Source organism: Mauremys mutica, chromosome 1 (genome assembly GCF_020497125.1).
Source record: "Mauremys mutica isolate MM-2020 ecotype Southern chromosome 1, ASM2049712v1, whole genome shotgun sequence".
NCBI lineage: Eukaryota > Metazoa > Chordata > Testudines > Geoemydidae > Mauremys > Mauremys mutica.
In genome coordinates this window covers 292,449,798-292,467,846 of record NC_059072.1, presented here as the reverse complement: position 1 = coordinate 292,467,846, position 18,049 = coordinate 292,449,798, and the positions used below count along the sequence as shown (strand labels likewise).

The 18,049-nt window shown below is 40.0% G+C and overlaps 1 long non-coding RNA gene across 1 annotated transcript; it reads left to right on the top strand.

The window, feature by feature from the left end:
- Positions 1 to 821: 821 nt before the first annotated feature.
- LOC123366719 lies at positions 822 to 11,475 on the top strand. The gene is made up of 4 exons (XR_006578167.1): positions 822 to 891; positions 1,880 to 2,034; positions 4,759 to 4,844; positions 11,195 to 11,475. It is a non-coding gene; the product is annotated as an uncharacterized LOC123366719 (long non-coding RNA).
- The last annotated feature ends 6,574 nt before the right edge of the window (positions 11,476 to 18,049 follow it).

Below are 18,049 nucleotides of genomic sequence, written 5' to 3'. Positions count from 1 at the left end.
CATTAGATTCAAAATCATTAAATATAATAATTTGTTAAGATGTTTATGTCTTAAAATTGTTAATTTAATTCTTGTTCCCACAGTTAAAACCATTTCATGTGACTATTTCTTTTTGCTTTGGTATGTATATTTTTGTAAATTGCTACCAGGGCACAGATGGTCATTACGATTATTAAACTCTGGGCAAGCTCTTTATTCTCTATATTTGTGACTTTAAGTTAGAATGGGCCTTGTTGCTGCTGTTTTTTTACACACTTTTTAGGGCTATTTCTGTTAGGTGAAGTGGTGTAAAGGTTCAGATAAGGTTACCAAGGTGCAGACAGAGATACAATCACTGAGGTTAATACAGAATCAAGCTTTCTTTATTGTAGTACCTCCACAGTAGCATACAGATCCCTATAGACTTCTTTATTATCTACTTAGGCTCAACCACTGTAAGCATCCCAATACTCACTTAGTGAGAGTTAATAACTTACTGTGTAAGTGAATAGGTGTATGAAGCATCCTTTTCCTGAGGTTTGTTAGCAGGGAGCTCTGGGAGCATATTAGTCATACTGAGCAAAGGCAATGAGTAAAACACAGGAAAATAGCAACAAATTCCTCTAGCACCACATTTAGGCAGCTACAGGCTCCTATAGTTGGCTATTTGATTTCTCCATGCAGAACTATTTTGTATGGCTTCATAGCTGCTAAACAGCATTCTTTGATCATAATTAATGCAAAGCACCTAGCAGATGTACTACAAGGTCAAAAAGAGACTCATACTGACTCAGTATCCTTTTTAAAAACAGTGAAGGTGTCTTTTGCTATCTATAGAACATGATAAGGTTCTTCATTGATGTTTACTCTTGGAGCATGAGAATTTTGGAGCATCCTTTGAGAGCATCTGAGGTAAGGCTTTAGTACAGGGGTTCTCAACTAGGGGTGGTAAGTCAAACTTTTGAGGGCAGGGGGCAGAATGCCACTTAAATTTGGGCCAACCACCCTTCCATTGTGACCAGGGTCACCATTTGGGTAGGGTGGAGGAGGGGAGTGTGCTTCTTACCAACTGTATGAAGAGGTGGTTGGGGGAGGGGTTAGGGATCCCCCAAATCAGACTGGTCACACATTGAGGGGCCAGGCTGAGTGGTGAGTGTGGGTTAGTGCAGCCTTTTCCCCTGAGTGGGGCTTCTCACACGGGGACCAGCCTCCAATGCATAAACCAGTGCTGCATACTGGTTGCCTCTGCAGCTCCCTGATATTTGGGGAGTCCCCTCCCTCTGCCCCCTGCCCAGGATCTAGCCCCACCAGCAACTACAGCAGGGAGGGGCTGGGCACAACCCAATTCCTGTGAGGAAAAAAGACTGTGGGAGTGGGAGGAGCCCCAGACACAAAACAGCCTCTCCAGAGCTGTGGGGTGGGGAGGGGACCTGTAATGTAGCAGGTAGGGGACCCTGTCAGGGTGGCAAAGCCTGGAGCATCTCCTCCTCTTTATAATCCCATCCTCCACCTCCTCTACACACTACTGACTCAACTTGTCCACTTGCTGAAAGATGTTCTGCCTCAGCAGCCAAAGGGTTACTCTGTGTGTGAGAAGAAAGAAGACTGTTCAGCCCAAGATGCCTGGACTTGTCCCCCTAGCCGCCACATGGCTGTACCTATCCTGATAGTTCTTCCAAATTTATTTTTCCCACCTGGGTATGGCCACTGCTTGTCAGACCTCTGATGGTGGTAGAACCACATCATAAAAGGACCCATTTATTCTACCTGCTAACTGATTTTCCTGATGTGGCAGCACAAGGCTCAGCATCAACCCATACCATGCAAACTGACTCAGGCATGATGGCTAGCAGAGAGCAGAAGGCAGTCTCTAACCAGCTAATCTCCAACCTCTCTCCAGCCATGAAAGTTCTCTACTGAAGAAACACTGACTGCTGGAAAAAAGGAGCTGGATATGAAGAATCCTGGCTCCAGTTTGGCAGTCACTTATTTAATGGACAGCTGAGAGGAATCATAGCCAACCTACGTTCTGATGTTGCCACAGAAAACAATCAGGTTGGAGCAACTGATATTTAAAAAGTTGAGTCAGATAATGAGCCTCTGGTGTCACTAAGTTGAGGACAATGTGGATTTGCAATGATAGGAGGCTGCTGAGTTATTGCAATTCTAAGCTACCACTGGATTTTTTGGCTCAGGCCAACCCCAGCCACAACCGATTGTCACATAGGAGGTACCCTTTCTTCTATCATACCATCACTCAATTATGATGAGACAGATATGGGAGGTTTACACTGTATAAAGCTACTTTTTTTCCTAGCAGCAATGTCATATCCTCAGGATATGGCCATGCCAATGAGGTTTGGGCTGAGTATTGTGATGGAGTACAGAAAAGTACTGAGGAACAGGTATGTTAGCCCCAGGCTAAGCAAATCCCTAGTACCATGGGAACCAAAATGGCAGTTGCTCCAGGGTAATCAAGGCACCTGGGAACAATTAAGAACTTTCTAGAAGGCACCGGAGAGAGCTACATTGATTGGAGCACCTGCAGCCAATCAGGGCAGGCTAATCAGGGCACCTGGTATAAAAAGGGGAGCTCACTCCAGTCCAGGGAGGAGGAGCCAGAGGAAGGAAGTGTGACTGAGGAGCTGGGAGTCAGAAACACAAGGAACTAAGAACTGAGAGGGTGTACTACTGGAGGATTGAGGAAACACCATACAATCAAGCAGTATCAGACACCAGGAGGATCCTATGGTGAGGATAAAGAAGGTGTTTGAAGGAGGCTATGGGGAAGTAGCCCAGGGAGCTGTAGCGGTCAAGCAGCGGTTACAAGTAGCACTATAGAGACTGCTGCAATTCACAGGGCCCTGGGCTGGAACCCGGAGGAGAGGGTGGGCTTGGGTTCCCCCCAAGCCTCACTACTCCTAATCAGACATAGGAGGAGTTGATCCAGACTGTGGGTTTCATCCAAGGGGAAGACCACTGAGGGGAGGAAGTCCGCCAATAAGCGCAGGACCTACTAGAGGAGAGGAGGAACTTTGCCACAGTATGTAGTTGTTGTTTGGAGAGATCTGGTGGATGGAGTGTCTGTGGAAACTGACAAAACTGCAGTTCTCCTTCTCCAGTTTGCTTATGGCATTTCAGTTCATTGCCTACTCTTAATAAAGTCAGTGATTTTTCTAAGGACATGTCTATAAGGCAACTTAGTATGCAGCAAGCCAGAGTATAAATCTACAGCACTCTAGCCTGCTGTGCACTAAGTGGCCATGTGTACCCTGCCATCATGCTCTAAATGTTCTGTAATGTGCTTTGATCTATGGAACTTTTAGCGTGCAGTAGCACGGTCCTTGTGGCCACTTAATGTGAGGCAGGCTGGAGTGCTGGAAATTTACACGCCAGGTTGCTGGGCACTGTTGCCTGATCCTTTCAGTGGTTAAAAATACTTCTATCGGTTACTAAGTGATCTGATTAATGAACTGAGGATAGTAGGGTTCTTGTCCCAGAATCAGGCCACACAGAACTAAAACCGAATTCAATATTTTGTAGGGAACCTTGGAGTGCATGGCAAGGAAACACCCTGAAGGCAGAGCAGCACTTTAGAGATTTTTATTCAAATCAGGAAAAAGTCAGAGAAGCTCCAAGCCACATAAACAGATAGGGATAATACAGTGTTTGGGACATATGTGGTATCATTCTTTGCATATGCTCTTAGATTTGCACACTTATACCCTTCCTTGAGGTCCTGGTGGTTAGAGACAAAGGACCAGCTCTGTCTCTGGCATGCCAATGAGTTCAATGGTCTAGGTCCGTCTATGACCATCATTGATGGTAGATAACAATAGAGCTGCAGGGTCAAATGATGGAAAGCTAGCTACTCCACATGATGGTTTGCCCTATTATAGGGCAGAAAACTATCATGAATATTCAGGCTTCCATGCTCAAATCTAACTTCCTCGCCCTCAGAATACTGGGGTGTACTTATCCTATAGATTAACATATTAATACACATTAATGCAATTGTAACTCATTATCATATTTGTCATCTCTTACTCAAGCAGATTCCATGTTCCTGCGGTTGTGTTACCATTAAGTTCCAACTCCTGCTACTAAGCAAGCTATTCAAAGTTCCCCAAAATCTAAGGGTAACTGCCAAACCATATATCTATGCCAAAGATCACAGGCCTACTGTACTTAAATATACTTATGCTAACTTGCTTAAGCTAATGTCTTAGAACAAAACTTTTGTACTGATGACCCCTTTCACATAGCAAGCCTCTGAGTGTGATCGCCTTTATAAATTAAAAACTTTTTTTTATATTTACTATTATAAATGCTGGAGGCGAAGCAGAGTTTGGGGGTGGATGCTGACAGCTTGTGACCTCCCGTGTAATAACCTTGTGACCCGAGGGGGTCACAAGCCCCACTTTGAGAACCCAATCTTAGAGGATATTGGCCTGTAGGTTCCTTGTGTTATAGCCAAATATAATGAAGGCAAGCCAGCCATACTGGCAAGCCCAAATTCACATCCAGATTAAAATATTATTTCTCCATCTGTTACCTTAATATATTTTCCTGATTCTTAAATCTAACATGCACTGAGTGCTCAGATATGTCCCTAACTTCATGCATGTGGAGTATGATTCTGATGCACAGTAATTATTTCTATGCTTTCATTGAAAACTTTGCTTGCATGTATAAAAGCAAAGGAACTGTTGCACTCTTCCTTAGTGATGCAAAAAAACTGGACCATCTGTAACTCATCATTTTCTTGGTCAATAATAGATAAACAAAGACCTGAAATACTGAATGGATAATCCATCAACTACAACCAAGGGCATAATGCTTTTCAAAGTAATTTCACAATCCAGGTAAGAATTGCAATCATTTGACCACCTACCCTGCTTTATTTCCTGTGGCATAAATTGTCAGATGGAAAAGGCATTAGCCTCCTGAGGGACACAGTAGTGTAATCTCATCTTCTTAATTAGAAGAATCTGAGAGTTAGTATTAACAAAATTTCATGTGACATTGGGACATTTTCATGATTCCTTGTGTAGAGTTCCTTCCACACAATCTTCAATAATCCAGTAATTGAAGCAAGACCGGCAAAAATGAGACTACAATCTTGGTTTCATTTAAAGGAACAGAATTTTAACTAGACAGAGTGTTGGGGCAAATTGAATGAACTGGTCTGGCAGAAAATGCTAATAGCATCAAACTGAGAATTGGAGGGTTTCATCCTGTCATTGTGGTGAAATTGTTTGTCTGTGAGACCATTGTCATTGTTCTATGAGTTAACAAATGTACTAGCCCATTCTTTGAACTAGAATGTGTATATATCTAACACCTGTAAGAGAAAGTGACACTTCTTTACCTAATTCCTTATGAATTCTCTAATGCTCAATGTAAAAAATAAAGTTTGAAAAAGTGACTGTGTCATATGAATGCAGTACTACAGCAGAGAAATTGAATCTACTCTAATAGCCTATCATACCTATAGTTGTGAGCTCTAAGAGACAGTGAGTTACTATAATTAAAATTGAAAGCATATCCATTCCATTGTGATTTTTATGGATGGGAAAGAAAGAACATTTTGGAATTATTTTTATACTAGGAATGTTAGGAATACAAAATAAGTAAGTTGAACAAATAAAACCAAGTGAAAACCAAGTGAAATGACAGAAATAGCTGCAAAAAGCCTGCTATCTACTATTTAGGCATTTTAGCAGCTGATTGCACCTTTAAAAAAAGATGGTAGGATCTAGGTACATTTAAAACTTGGGCCCAATATTTATTAAATTCTATGATAGAGGAAACATTATGGGATACTTAGAGCCAGAACCTCAACAGATGTAAATCAGCATAAATCAATGGATCAACACCAATTTACACCAGGTGATGGTGTGGCCTTCTATTTGTATTTTTTTAACTATTGTTATTGTTTTGGTGTTTGTGTAGGTCTTTTGAGATAAGAAGGGTGGGGCACGGATCGGAGATGTATCTTTTAAACAGACTTCTTGAAGTTCTTTGTATGGTACCCAGTGACGTCTTAGAATAAATTCAGTCTATACCAGATTGTAGCAGTTGAATTGGCATACTGTAGTCTTGCTTTAGAACACCATATTTTTTTCATCTCACACTAATACACAATTATCACTTTTTGCCAGGCTTTTAAATAGAATATTATCTGTAATTAAAGGTATGGTGTCTATTGGAGTATATTGTATGTCTATAAAGGGAGATTATTAGAAAGAAAACGTATTAGAAATGCAGTACAGTAAATAGGACTAAAACAGTAATGATACCATCATGATGGATTCAAGTAAAATATGCCAGTATTAAAAATCTGGAGAAAGTACCACAGGAGATTGTGACATTGGCTGTGAAGAGAGAACTAAAATATTTCATTATCCACCTTTCCCTTCCCTTACTTTAATAAGTAGCAAAATGTTAAATAAATAGTTATATCAAAAGCCTAAGGCAAGCAAATTAATATAATCTCCACCTAGTTACTGACAGCCAGTGTTTCTGAAACCTTGTGATAATGGCTGTAGGTTTAGCTCTTCATTCTGATAAGGATAACTCAGTGAAGCTTAAAAGATGTTTTACAGAGAATCTGTTGGACTAAAAGATAACTGTCATAACTAAAACAGTCTGTAGAAAAAAATCCTAACCAGGGATATTTGCAGTTCTGGAGCATTAAAATTCCACTTGTTCTGAAAGGCATTTTTTGCCCAGCAATTTGAATGCTTTGGAATATTTCTGAGTTCACGTTAAAAAAGATACTTTTTTCTGTAGGACTAGGGACGGGGAGGTCTTAAAGTTTCAGGACTGTATGTAGCAACAAGATTCTCTCCTTCTATATACCTTGCTAATTATAATCTTTTATATGACAGACTTCACCAAGATTTTCTTTTATAGTTTGAATGCTATATAATCAAATGATACAATGGCAGGCATGAGACCAGATATTCAATATAGCTCAGCCCCTCCAAACCCTCAACAGCCTCCACTCTTCTCAAGCACTTTTGGAAATCTGGCTAATAATGTCCCACACAGAAACTTAATTTTGTATGGTAAAAGGGCTCACTTAATAATTGTCAGGGTTCCCCTTTCACATAATTTCATTTCCAGCATCTCATGTTTCCAGCATGTCTATTCTTCTACTCAAAATCAATTAGATTCCTTCATAGACAGTCTATTCTGGTCCTTAGTTGATTACAAAAATTACATAACACACTCCATCTTCTCCAAATGCTGACCACGCTCACTATTGTTATGGTACTGGTGTGTTCAATTTAGCGACAATAAAATAAGGTTGAATTAGTATTATTTTGTAAGCTAATTATTGCACTTGGTACAACCCAAGTTGTGCTTAGGCTCCATCTGATGCTTTCCCCAGGAAGAGAGCAGTTGCTTATACAAATGTCTGAAGTTTGTTGGCAGAGATAGCTCTAGCAGCGAAAGGAATGTGACATTGCTGAGCTGGAACTGTCTTGCTCTCAGTGATTCTGAGCTGAGCCAGGATTGAGTTGTAGATATAGGGGCCATTGAGGTGAAGTAGGATGCAGTATTCTTGGCTCAGCATTTGTGCCAGTGCAGCTAAGGTGACTTTTCCTTATGCTCAGACTGCCTTCGTTTGCAGAACTGATGACTGTGCGGATCGACAGGTATGCCAACCAGGACACCACAAACTACTATAGCTTTTTTTTCAGCCTAGAATGGCAAACTATTAATATACCAAGGCTTTAGTAAGGAAACAAATAGTAGGAAATTGCTTTTATGGCATCTGTCTACTTGGGTGGGTTTTGCAAGAGTGCAATAGTACTAATCAGTTTCAATCGGTGTCATCATTAAAGGAACTAATGAGGGGAAGGGGTGGACACAGAAAAACTCAAGTTGACAGGAACAGACTCAGAAGTCTCAGAAGATACTGCAACATCAGGAAAGGAGTGGGTAAAATGGGACTGCCCTAGGGCCATCTCCCTTCCCAGATTCCTTGGTATCCAAATCTGTGCAGGGATGACCTCCATTCCCGCAGGGGAGCACTCAGACCCATGTGGCAACCCTCTCCCTTGAGCCATGTGTGCTTGGGGAAGAAAGATACTAAGAACTGTGTATAAACAGCATCATGGGTTTGCAGTTCTCAAGTTTTATTGGTCCTAAAAAACCTGAGGAATTGTGCTACCTAATCTTTAGTGCAGGGGTACACAACCTCTGGCATGCGGCTCGCCAGGGTGCTTACCCTGGCTGGCCGGGCCAGTTTGTTTACCTGCCACATCGGTAGGTTCAGCCGACCGTGGCTCCCACTGGCCGCGGTTCGCCGTCTCAGGCCAATGGGGGCGGCGGGAAGCAGCGTGGGCGAGGGATGTACTGGCCGTGGCTTCCCGCCACCCCCATTGGCCTAGGACGGCGAACCGCAGCCAGTGGGAGCTGCGATCAGCTGAACCTGCAGACGTGGCAGATAAACAAACTGGCCCGGCCCACCAGGGTGCTTACCCTGGCGAGCCGCATGCCAGAGGTTGCTGACCCCTGCTTTAGTGTCATCTACTGGGATTGTGTCTATTAACTCACTATTTACATATACTTCCTGCGACAGAAGGAATTCCAGGGAAGGGCCAGAGAAATTCAAACCAGTAGGAACAAGCACAGGCTTCTGCAGCAGGGACTGTCAGACACAGATGATGTCATCAGTCTGCTTTCTACCATTTTGAAGCTGAGGATTCTCTCCTCTGTGCTGATTGATTATTTCCTCTGACCCCCCTCATCACAGCCTCTTCACTTCCCCCTCATTCCATCTGCCTTTCATGATTCCCTTGCCTCCCTCTTCCCTATGCCCTGTCTCTCCTTACTCCCTCCCTTCTATATCTTCTCTCTCCTCCTTTGTCTTCCTGGTTAGATAATCACCTCCTAACCCAAATAATGTAACCATCTTAAAAAAAATGGAATTAACATGATATTTGCAAAACATTACTCTGCTTTGGGTTATGACCCTTTCCCTTGTCCTTCACCTGTTCTGGAATTTCTTTGGGGAAGAGACTGTCTATAATTCTGTTTGTACAGTGCCCAGCACAATGGGGCCTCATTCTCTGATGCTACAGCAATACAAGTAATTAATAATAATAAATAAAGATTCCATATCTATAAGCAAAGGTTTATTACAGATAAATGTTTGTGCAATCTACATAAGACTAATGGGAATAAGTACATTAATTATTATTATTTAGGCCTGACATTCCAGTAGCACGAATCCAATAGCACTTACAAGCCCTGATCAGGACCCTCTGTGTTAGTTGGTGCAGAAACACATATTGGGAAATGGTATTTACTTCAAAGATTTTACAATCCAGTCTAACTGATACAAAAAATGACCCAGACCAAGCAATGACACATAGATGAATTTTAAGCATTCTCAAACTTTTTTGGAAGAGGAAGTAAAACATCCAGCTCTCCTTAACAACACTGATCAGCATTGCAAGGGTAGTGGATGGCCCAAAATACTAATTGTTACGTAAGTAATTTCAGTGATTTACTGCATCAAAATTGTCTCAAAGGTACCTAACGTTTGATGTTCTGTCAGAAGAACAAAGAGAAATATTAAAATAAGTTATGACAGTTAATGTCCTTATTGTTGAAATGAAAATATAGTAAATAAAATAGTCCCATACTTTACATACTATAAAGTAGTATTTTTGTGAAGGAGCTTTACTATCTTGGTTTATATTGCAAAGAGCAACCCTCAATAAAATTGCACTTTGCACCAAACACTTGATCTTGAATGATTTAATCTATAACTACACTGCATAAACATATAAAATCTGTGTAATAAACATGAGCTAGTACAACTGTAAAGTTTCTCTTTTGAAAGATGCGGCAATTATAGTATTTTGTTTTGACTTCTTTAAAGTACTATAATTTGATTTGCTGGGTATTTCCCTATTCTCCTGTTTACTGACTCTGTAATTTATGAAGATGAGATTAAATAGTTTACAGAGACAATCAGACTATAGAAATATTGAACATGCCAATTCCCATAACAGGAAAAGATATCTGCATTTCACAAAGCTTAATAATATATACTTGTAATTTTGTTTGCTCAGTTTAAAAGGAAGGCCTTAAATATAAACCTAGTTTATATGTGACAACCAGTCTCCAAGAAGAAAAAGCATCTCCAGAGTGCTAACCAAATGCAAAACAAAACCAAAAAATGATAATACTTATTATACTATCACCTGAAAGTAAAAATAAATAATATCTGATTATTATTATTTATAAACCCTTAATTTAAGAGATTTATAACAGTTTCTTAATCAACATGGTAAGTGAATGATTAAGCCAAAACTTAATGTAGGGCATATAAGCATATTGAACAGTTCAAAGAAACCAGTCAGGACAGTCCATAGCTCTGGAAGCAGGCAGAGAAAGTTATATGATTTGCTATGGACAGCCTAAAAAATAGCCACACAGTCCAGAAAAGATCACCTAGTACAGGAGTTTCTGATGTGTGTAGAGGTCTTCAGGCCTCTCTACAGAAGACCCAAAACCCTGTGGGTGCCCAGCCCATCCCACTGGTATTTCTGGAGAAAGGCACTGTCAAGCCACATAATGTCCTGGGGCTTCCAGAATTAATCCTGGCCAGCATTCAGAGGCACCTCAGAATGGCACTCCCAGATGGGAGGTAAACTAGATTCAGCCGAGCCTATTTAGGCTCAACACTTTTAAAGATTCCTGGTCTGAAAGGCCAGAGAGAAGACAAGGGATTGTGCTGGAGACAAAAATGGAATAATAGCTATCTTGTATGGGATGAGCTTTTACACACACACACATGCACGTTCATGCACATATGTGTATATAATATGTAAATGAAGAACTGGCAGAATTCATTTTTTAAATTATTTTCATGAGTAATATCAATGTTTTATTTGCTATTTTTATCAATTAAATTTTCATGGTGCAAAATTATAGGTTTTAAGCATTTTTAAATACATTTTTAGTGATTTAAATTTTCATTGTTGTATAACAGTGGGAGACCAGGTCACAGCTCATATCAAGTCCCCTAGGCCTCATTGAAAACTGAGTCTGGCTCACCTGTGTGTTAGCATTGTTAAAATAGATGTTAAGTTTTTAAGAATGTTTTTAGCATTTAGAATTTATGAAATGCTTGTGAGTTGCTGCATGAATTAATCTTACTTATAATATCTGTATCCCATGTTGTAAGGTAATATTTAAGAGTTTGCTCTGAAACTGTAAACCCCCACAGTAAGGAGAGAAGCACTGCCAACTTCTGCAAGAGGTGTCATCTCCTGCCCAAGACAAGGCCCATAGACACCAGAAAAGCCATTAGGGAACATCAGAGGACAGAAGACTGTTGCTTGCTCCCCCCACACCCATGAAGAGGAGACATGAAGGTGGCCTTATCCCATCAGCTTGAACTCTGGGGGAAGGGAATAAAAATCCCTGACAAGAAGGAACTGTGTGTTTATGCTACTTGGACCCTGAGAGGACATGATTGCATATTACAGCAGCTTCTATCATCTTTTGAAACTTAAGACTGTAATACATTTGTGTGTATATTTACCAACTTTAACCTTGTAAATAACTCTCATTTCTTTTTCTTGGTTAATAAACCTTTAGTTAATTTATTATAATAGTATAATAATAATAATCCTTGTTTTGGTATAGCATCTTAGGTGTAACTGACTTGGGGTAAATGATTGATCCTTTTGGACTGGGAGTAACCTGAATATTGTTGTGCAAGTTTACTTGGGTGGCAAGATAGACCAGAGTGCACTCAGGCACTGTCTATGACTCCATGTTAAGGCTGTTATATCACTTGAGGAGTTCACACCTCGTACTTGGTTGGTGAAATCTAAGTATAGAACACACACGTTTGGGGTTTGTGCCCTGCTTCTTCACAATCTGTCCAGAGGCTGTTACTCACACTTGTGAGCCACTCCAGACAACTTGGCATGTTACCTGGAGATTTTAGCAGCCGAGGAGGGGAAAATTAGGGATTTGGGCACCTGCAACGGTAATAGAGGTGTGACACGGGGCCCGAAGCCATGGGACCAGCGGACCCTCCGCAGGCACACCTGCGGGAGGTCTGCCAAAGCCGTGGGACCAGTGGAGGTCTGCCACCCTTGCGGCAACTGGCAGAGTGCCCCAGTGGTTTGCCGCCCCAAGCACGCGCTTGGTGTGCTGGTGCCTGGAGCCGCCTCTGGTTAGAGGTTGACAATGTAACCAAACAGTTCCTGTCTGTCGCTGTACTCTGTTAATTCAGAGATCAAAAGAAGATATTAACATTGAAATGAATGGTGAATGTAGTGATATCACTGTATTAATTTTTCTTGGAAGCCTATAGCAAACTATCTGCAAATGGCGAGAGATAGACAATTGCCTTATGCTCATCCATGAGGCTAATTACCGGAGATATTTAGGAAATAGGAGTCCAGTCCCATCTAGATCACCCTGATTTTAGACATTGGACTGAACCTATAGACTAATTCTGAAATAACTTTTTTCAGCTCTAAAGCTCACCCTCTCAACTATGAAACTGACCTAAGAATTTTATTCAAGTCTGTATGTTAAATTATCTTTTAACTAATACTGTCTATCTTTTAAAAAAAATCTTAGTTTAGTTAATAAGAATTGGCTGTTAGTATATATTTGGGCAAGACCAGAAATATTCATTAACCTGCTGGGTAAATGTGTCCGATCATTTGGGATTGGTAGAAATTTGTATATGATGAACAAGATTTTCAGTAATCATCATCGTATTTGACTTAGCTGCCTGGGTGAGATCCCAAAGGCTGGGTTGCTTTAAGGGAACTGTGTTTCTGACTTCTAGTAACCAGTAAGATGTTATAGAAGCTGTTTGTTGTGAGCTTGGTGCCTTTAAGTATTAGAAAAAACACCATTTTGGGGGATTGTCTGCCCCATTTTTTGTAGTTTGCCCTAACTGAGCAATCTTAGGGGAGGGATAGCTCAGTGGTTTGAGCATTGGCCTGCTAAACCCAGGGTTGTGAGTTCAATCCTTGAGAAGGCCACTTAGGGATCGGGGCAAAAATTGGTCCTGCTAGTTAAGGCAGCTGGTGGGACTTGATGACCTTTCAAGGTCCCTTCCAGTTCTAGGAGATTGGTATATCTCTAATTATTACCTTTACCCCCATCCCTCTAGAACCCCTGTCACAAGAGGCAGTCAGAATTATGGGATAGCAGGATGTATTTGCTCAAATAACCAACAGTGAAACAGTTTAACACTGGGATATAATCAGAGTCCCTTTCTTTTAACACTGAACAAATAATTTTATTATATAGCAGAACCAGTATTATCGTATCCAGTATTATTCCCCTTTTTTATTCACTTCAGAGTTTCTGACCAGAACCTTTCCCATTTCTTCCTACCTGGCTTCCTGCTGCAGATTTAAGGAAACACAGCCTCATACTGCAGACAATTTACATTGAAAGATTGTGACATTAACAACCCACTGAGACAAATAAGGCAGTTCAATTTCCCAAGGAGCTGCTATTTCAGGCTGAGGCAGACTCAGACATCTCGGCTTCAGTTTGTTCTTTGTCATGTTTGGAAGATTTCTGTTTCACTCACAAGCTAGAAACTTACTTTCTTCTAGCAAAATTTAAAATCTTGAATACCGGTACAATTCTATGTTCAGGCACAGATTTTTAGGCAATTCTGTGGCAGTGTAATCATGGGTCTATAAGGCTCTGAAAGTAGTCAGGTTGATTAGCAAAATTAGCATATCATAAACCCTGATCTAGAGGGATACACTTATAGAAGCAGAGAAGTACATCAAGGACACCTTCTGTGGACAGTACAAGAAGTACGTAGTCAAACATATGTGTTGTAATAATTCTAAGGACATATATATTCTATGAATCCTGCTTTGTAAATCTAGAAAACATTCACATTCTTTCCATGCTTAGGGGAAAATATGTTTTTATTCACATTTTTTATGAAAGTGGAAATGGCTCCACTCTGATTTTAAACAATGCCAAATGGGATTGGATTTCATTTATTTATGGTTGGGTGTAGGATGAGGTGTGAATTTCAGAAACTTTTCCTACTTTTCCTTTCAGAATACTTTGATTAGCTCGGGTTTTGCCAGAAAGATTTCATAAACAAATATAATTAATTTCTCCTGGCTCCAGAACAGTGCTGGGAATCCAAAAAGAGGTCAGTAAAAGGGATTCATGTTTATTATTTTTTAAATTATCATGCTTATTTTTTGTTATCCAAAAGCTGACATCTGCAAGGAATGCCTTATACTGCTAGAATATTTCAAATGAACTCTTACTGCATCCTTAACTCACCCTGTTTTTTCTTGGCATTATAGTCAAGTATGCAAGATTAGTTGATCATCTACTATTTGTTAAACCTGGGCCTGGCTTAGTGCTTAATCCGGGATGAGGGTGGGAGGCTTAGAGTTTGGCTCCAGCCAGTATCAGCCTCAGCCAGAGCTCTGGCTGGAGCTTGGAGCCCGAAGCCCCTCACTTGTTCCACCAATTCTCCCTATGGCCCCACCCACGAAAGCTCATGCTGCAAAACGTCTGTTAGTCTATAAGGTGCCACAGGATTCTTTGCTGCTTCATTAAGAAAGAGATAGCTAATAAGACAGAAAATATCATATTGCCTCTATATAAATCCATGATACTCTCACATCTTGAATACTGCATACAGATGTGGTCACCCCATCTCAAAAAAGATACACCGGAATAGGAAAAAGTTCAGAAAAGTACAACAAAAATGATTAGGGGTATGAAACAGCTGCCGTATGAGGTGAGATTAATAAGATTGGGACTTTTTAGCTTGGAAAAGAGATGACCAAGCTTGGATATGATAAAATTGTGACTGGTGTGGAGAAAGTAAATAAGAAAGTGATTGTTACTCTTTCTCATAACACAAGAACTAGGGTTCACCAAATGAAATTAACAGGCAGCAGGTTTAAAACAAAGGAAAGGAAGTATAGGACTATAGCAAAGAAGCTACGACTATAACAGGGTTTAAAAGAGAACTAGATAAATTCATGGAGGTTAAGTCCATTAATGGCTACTAGCCAGGATGAGTAAGGAATGGTGTCCCTAGCCTCTGTTTGTCAGAGGGTGAAGATGGATGGCAGGAGAGAGATGACTTGATCATTACCTGTTAGGTTCACTCCCTCTGGGGCACCTGGCATTGACCACTGGGCTGGATGGACCTTTGCTCTGACCCAGTATGGCCATTCTTATGTTCATATTTTTCCACACAATGCACTGTCAACCTGTGGAAGCTGGGAATAGGTGACAAGGGATGGATCCCTTGATGATTACCTGTTCTGTTCATTCCCTCTGGGGCACCTGACATTGGCCACTGTCAGAAGACAAGATACTGGGCTAGATGAACCTTTGGTCTGACCCAGTATGGCTGTCCTTATGTTCTTATGAAATCCATGCTCTTCTCCTCGTCTCTGCCTGAATTATATCTATAATCATCCAAAGCAGATGTCCCATTACACACAAGATATATCCCACATTCTTTATGCTGGCAAAACTCCACTTGTAAATCAATGGAAGCTTTCTGTTTGAGGAATGCAGCGTGGGGCCTGATTTGATCTCTAACTTCTGTGGTGCAGGTAGATGTATCCTGAATTGTTTGATTAAAAAGCCTGATAAACAATGAATAGCAGTTGCTTCCCAGAAATTACATCTGCCGTTGTTTATATGGCATCTGCAAGCTAACCTCCATCCAGGCCCCATGCTTTGGATGAAGCCCAAACCAGGAAATTAATTAATAACTTGTTAACTGCTTTGTACATTACAGATACTAAATTATAAATACTTTGGGACAGCAACCCTGTCATCATTCTCCAATGTTACTATATAGAGCTATTAAATAATAATGTATAGTAATAGAAATTGAGTTAAGGGTACTGTCTGCAGCCATAGCCCGCCTTGTTCAGAATTTCCTTGCTTTTGTGAATTTGTGTCTCAAACTTAATAAATATTTTAATGCAACTATTTGTGATTTAATTTCCTTTGTAAGAACTTTATTGATTTTTACAGGTCAGCCCAGAAATAAAGATGCAGAATATGAGAATCTGTGCAAATGTTTTATAAAAACTCAATCCGCAGAAAGACTCATCTAACAGATTTCATTTCTACCTACAAATATTGTTACAGAAGGACCCTAATGGCAGATAATAATGAACACTAACCAGAAAGAAAATAACAATCTACTTTTCTGGTCCCTAGAGCAAACAGAAAAAACAAGAAGTGTGCAACTGTCTAAATATTGGATTTATCTGCCTGTAAAGAATAAAAATGAAAGCAGACATTGCTGAAGCTAAGGGCAGCCTTTTTTGCCAATGTCTGGCCATTGTTATGAAGATAAGCAGTAAAACAAAAGAGATATTCCCAGATACAGAAATTAAGAAACTAAACAGGAACAATGCTTGACATTAAGCAAACAAAATGTGTTTAAAAACAATTCAAGATAGCACAATGTAGTAAGGTGGTATTATTAAATCTTTTTGGACAGAAAAAGATATCAGAAGAAAAGAAGAAAACAAATAAAAAGGATTGTCCCACCACTACAAAATAATCATCCTGTATAGTAATTACACCACATGTCCTATTAAAGGGACCTTTTCAATGAGATGATTGTCTAACAGAGGAAAAACCTCAGAGAGAATAAGTATTTAGAGTATAGCTATCTATCTTATATGTCAACTCAAAGTTGAAAAACTGTGAAAGTTTAGTCCTGCTCTCATTAAACATTTGCATCTTTGATCGCAGAGGTTTTAGAATATGCTCCACATCTGAAACTCTCAAAGAGACAATTTAGCCAGAAGAAATGTTTTGCTCTCATATATGAGTAGAAGCTTTAGTTTGTAACAGAACTACATTTCCTTATTCTATAACTGCCTGTCTAACATGCGCTATATTTGTTCCTTTCTTCTCAGTTGTTTGGGTGTACTCAGGTCAGGGAAGAGCATGTTACTTCCTGATATTTGTCATCTTTTTATATCTTACAACATAGAGAATCATATTGCAAGCATTTGAGTGAGTTATTAAACATTATGAGTTTATCTGCAGGTAGTGTACGTGTTCAATAGCTATATTTTTTAAAATATCAAAAAGTTACCATCAATATTAGGGGAATTTTATCCTTACCATTTGTTTTTAATTTGGAGATAGATCAAAAGTATTTTAAATTATTTATACTTTTTACTCTATAAATGTAGCTTAATAGTTTATTCTGAAGCAAACTTATCTATGACTTGTAACCGTAATGCACTTTAAAATTGTCTCTTGAAAAATTTTAGGTTTCCCTAATCCAAGGTATGCAGAATACCACAATCTATCTGTGACAGCTTCTGAGAGTGCCCTGGTGCCCTGAGTCACCTTATTACCCTCACTCACACACCTTAGTGAGAAAGAGACTTGCTTCTGCTTAACTGGATGTCAGCTTCCTGATACCAGCAGTCTGTTAGCCACCCAGACAATTTCCTCAGGGCGGAAGCCCTTACTTTGCCTTGCAGGTAACAATAGATATACCTCAGCCCACAAACCCCTCTCAAAGTGTCCCCCTGTAGTATCCAGCTGCTGTCACTGGACACCGTGGTAGAACTGGAACATAACTGCCAGTTTTGCTGCCTCCAAGGGAACAGTCTACACAGTTTGACTAGTAGAACTCAGAATTAGGTCTTTTATAATGTCACAGCACTGAACTATAGTGTTAGTGAACACCATCATATGTTTATTACCAAATAGAAAGATTTAAGAGATTGAGTAAGGATAATGGAAACAGAAATGGTTCCATATCAAACAAACAGTATAATATGTTTCCTAGAGTCTAAACTTAACTTTAACAGGCTAAAATCCTATCTCAAGTAGATTTTCACCTAAAATAATCTCCCAATGTCACCCATCAAAATGACTGGAATGTGAATGCAAAAAGCGCTGTAGTTTTGGTTCCCTCAGTGAAGGGTTCTCCTTATATTTCCCAACACTCATTGTTTTGTCTCCAGAGCCAGTGGTGTTACCCAGGGTTTTTTCAACCCAAAGCTCTTGGTAA